This window comes from Pinus tabuliformis, chromosome X, assembly GCF_031772625.1.
Source record: "Pinus tabuliformis cultivar Carrire ecotype Pingquan chromosome X, CPIR1, whole genome shotgun sequence".
Taxonomy (NCBI): domain Eukaryota; kingdom Viridiplantae; phylum Streptophyta; class Pinopsida; order Pinales; family Pinaceae; genus Pinus; species Pinus tabuliformis.
Window position 1 is genome coordinate 322,790,024 of NC_142308.1, and position 4,552 is coordinate 322,794,575.

The following is a 4,552-nucleotide window of genomic DNA, read 5'->3' on the forward strand; positions in this document are numbered from 1 at the left end:
TAGTAGAGTTGTACTTTATTCCACCATCGCATGCATTAACAATCTCTAAATAATTATTTTCCTTTACAGAAGAGTAGAAATTCTGGCAAGCAAATCTTGAAAACAAAACTGAGTTACAAACTTACATTGTGCCAAATTGAAGAATTAGAGATACAATAACCTGATTTAGAAATCCAAAAATGCATGAACGTTATATTTCTATAATGTATACATGATTACACCCAGCGGTCTGTGCATTGGGTAAAAGGACTAAAAAGTGTGTAACAAGAACAGTCGGGTGTGAAGTTAAGGAAAAATCCAGAAATTTTTTACAGCCACATCTTCCAAGGGAAACAAGAAAATAACACATTAACACGCTCAATCAATTACATAGCAGTTTTTCTTCAAAATTGTTGGCAGCAGAGGAAGTTGTCCCTCCCTCACTATTGTATACAAGAAAAGAGAATGTAATTAGACAAGGCAGGTACAAGGAGTGAATCCAAGTCAGATGCTAGCAATTTAATCTAGAATTCCTGAGAATCATTGGAATGTTTCTGGAAAATCTAAGATTAGACTCTACCCAGTAAATGTTTTGGAGAAAACAACTCAACAATATACATATAATAAAATTCAGGATTAAGGTTGTAGGTGAGAATTGCATTTAAAAGGAAAGAAATTAACAAAAGAACCCTTGTATGATTGAGTGCGTTGAGCATGGAATTATAGAGGGGTTTCTATACAAGAAGAAAAGAAGGGTTTTCTATTCACATAAAACTCACAGATTCTAATCAAACATCTATGCCAAGTTCAGCTAACAATCGACATACCATGACAAAAAATATAAACAAAATGTCACTTTGAAATGAGTCATGAGAACATGCAAACAGATTACAGGGAGGATTTCTAATCAAATATAAATGAGAAAGGAGGAATACTCTTAAGCGAGTACAATAACTTGCTGTGCATATAGCATTAAAAATGGTAAATAATTAAAGAGTATAGGGGGTCTCACAGAGTAAATTAAACACAAATTCCCTTTACTATATTAATTTCAACATAAACCCTCAATGTATATTTACATATAGCTATGAAAGTAATTCCTTTATAGGAAAATGAATCCTAGAAATTACAACATGCAAGAAATGACGATAACAACACATCAAACAAACATGAAATGCATAGTAGCCAAACAACTTGGAATCAAGAGTGTGCTAAATGACCTAAGAATAAACTTGATAACCGAAAGCCTTGAATGGGATCTAGACAATAGATTCCAAGTTAACAGGGTTACATCACCCTCTCCTAAATATTGTATCAGTCCATTTTCATTTGGGATTCAAAAACCCTTAACCATAAAACAACACACATGAAACATGAAGTCTAAATAGGTAAATCTGAAAACCTAGAGACTTTGGACTGACGAGGTAGCAGTGTAGGTCAAACCCGCCTCACAATTTTGAAGAGGGACGCTAAAGAGCCTCGAAATCTTTGGCTAGAGTAGTAGAACATACCTGCACAGTGGACCAACTCGCACCAGTGAGTAAACTATAGGTGATCCATTAGAAAAAAATACCAGCAAACAACTGGAAAAACTTCATTGAAATTACCTGGGGACCGTTATCTTATGGAATGGAAAGCCTTGACACCTCCTTTAAAAAAAATGAATATAATTTTTGGAGGAGAATGTTGTGAGGTACGCAGGAGGAAAATCCCATAACAACTCTAAAATGCAAAAGCCTAAGAGGAACTGTGAACAAGCGCAAAAACCACTGAAAAGCACCAAAATGAGAGACAATAAACTCCAGTGCCAACTCCATTTACCTATTCATCTAAAGGAGAAATCTTAGTGAGGGTTTGGGGTAGTTGGGCTACCTAAGATGAGAATGACTGACAAAGAAACAAAACTTCGATGACATGTAGGGGAAGCCATAACCAGCGCTGAAACTGGGAAACATGAATGCAGGTAAGCGGTGGAGGTAAGGAGTTGTCTATAATGTGATTTTTTGGAGATTCCGGTGACGGAATCCGGCAGAAGAAATTGAGGTTAAATCTTGATTTGTTGCAGTTAAAATGGTTTTTTAACTGCATATTTGGATTCAGCATCATGGAAAACCCTTAGGATGCTTTGATTGTGCAGAAACTAGTTATTAAACTTGCGATTCCAATAAATTGCTGCCGAATTTTGACCAGAAAAACCCACCGAAAAAGCTTCCAAAAAGTCGCATTATAGACAACTGTGTGGAGGTAATACCCAAATACACGCTTCTCTGCATTCAAGGTAGTCCATATCACAAGGAGCTGAATCACTTGCCAGGTGGACTAGGATAATCCCAGCACAATGAACCCACTTAAAAACTAGTAGTAAATGAGTAAAGTACAACTTATATTAATGGGTGATGTAAAATAATGTACACACAGGACCATTGTGCCTTCAGAACAATTAGACTATTTAAAGTATTAATTAATTAATGAATTAAGAGTATCAACCATGTATTAATGCCTTGTTGATGAGGATTGACAAAACATTAAAATAAAAACATGTTATATGTCTCAATTTTTTTTTACATTATGTAAGTTTATCCGGAGAAAGATAATTAAAGGTACGGAGGTATGTGACAGGTGTGGTTACCCTAACGAACCTTGGTGGAACTATAACCATTCGATCAATCCCTGACAAATCAACGGACGACATTAACCCTAGCGCCAACATCGAGGAGGACTGCCAGTGGTGGGGTGGATGAACCTCGTTACATGTGACATATTACAAATAAACACTATGTACGGTGCAGTGGGTGATGTGTTGTCAAACCACCACGGTACCATGCTAATTCAGTGTGGAGAACAATTATATTAAACCACGAATGAACCCTTTCCTCAAGCTGCATTAAGTGCATAGGTCTCGAAGGTGTATAACAGGATTAATATACCTATTAAATGAAAATAATGTGTAGATGTTTACCACATAATCGATGGGTAAGGGTTAAGTGTTATAACTTTATGTATAGTGTTATAAACTTTGTGAATAGCATATGAAAGATTGAGAACATAAGTTTACTCTTGACTGTCATGACTATAGTTTTAGGGCCTGGGTATTGAGATAAGCTTGTATTATATAAGTTTTTATTTTTATTTTTAGGTGTGACATGTTACAAGTGGTATTAGACATGTTATTGTTTGTTACCTGTATTTTTTCAAAATCTATCAAATATTTTCTATTGGAACTTGAAAGACCATCTTTAAAGATTAAGAGGCAATCTATGTTGGAAAGGTTATAGAATATGTCAATTTGACATAATGTAAGTGTTTTCTCTTTATCTTCTACTTTTGAAAGACATTTTGTTTACTAATTTTTATCTTCAATGATTCTTTATATGTCACAATGCTTCTCAAATTTATGCCTTACGACATTTCCTTTGCAACATCTGGTGCAATTGCTAGTATTTATACCAATTAAAATGCATTAATAATAAAATGTGAAAATTAAGTAATATTTTAAATATTTAAGTATAATTAATAATCGTATTGAGAGGCCCTCTCCAACCCACTATGGAAGATATGTTGTAATGTCATAAAATTAATAACCTGAAAACATTTTTACTTGGTCAAAATAAAAAATATGTATTTTTTTAAATAAAGTTAAAATAAAAATAACTTCATGGTATTGACCCATGATATTCACATGGAATATAGCCTATTTAAAAATGGAAATTAAACTAATTTAAATCTATCTTAATTCCAAATCTACAAAACTCGAAAAAAAAATATAAAAAAAAAAAAAAAATAAATAAATAAATCAAATCTCCTAAAATACAAACATTCCAACTAATATCATTATTACACATAAACATAACACAATAATACCAAATATCTTGTAATTTTGCCACACTCAAAAATTTCAAATATTAACACATAAATACTTATGTAGTCACCCATAAAACCCTAGGTGAAGGAACTCCTCAATCCATTGTAAAGGATTTGGTAAAATTAATATTATTTTATTTTATTTTTTTTGATATATATATATATATATATATATATATATATATATATATATATATATGTGGGATGTTTATTTAATTTTATATATTTTAAAGATAATTTTTGGTAAATTGTGTTTTTTTATATATTTAATATTGGAGTTTTAGTTTAATTTAGAAAGAAAATAATATTAAGTGAGTTTAAAAGAACAAATATATATATATATATATATATATATATATATATATATATATATATATATATATATAATTGGAGTTTAATTAAGTAACAATAAATTTTTTATATAACGTTGAATTTGGTGGCATTGATTTAAAAAAATAATATTTTTTCAAATTAAATTTTAACCACGGAGGATGAAAAGTTCCTTAGTAGACTGTGAATTTCAACCAAACCACCAATGTCCCGACTCTTATCACAAACCCAAAACTCAAACCTTAGATTACATTTGAGCCAAGGTTGGAATTGGGTTGCATCATTTCCAACCATCCTGCCTAAAGACCCTAGACATAACCAAAAAAACCATCAACACCAGTGATCTAAAAACCACAAATAAACTACCAAAATACATATAACC

General features: G+C 31.9%; 1 long non-coding RNA gene across 1 annotated transcript; it reads right to left on the reverse strand.

Annotated features, from left to right (window-relative positions):
- Positions 1 to 999: 999 nt before the first annotated feature.
- LOC149139766 (uncharacterized) lies at positions 1,000 to 2,143 on the reverse strand. The gene is made up of 2 exons (XR_016264923.1): positions 1,587 to 2,143; positions 1,000 to 1,490 (listed from the first exon to the last, which is right to left on the reverse strand). It is a non-coding gene; the product is annotated as an uncharacterized LOC149139766 (long non-coding RNA).
- Positions 2,144 to 4,552: the final 2,409 nt, after the last annotated feature.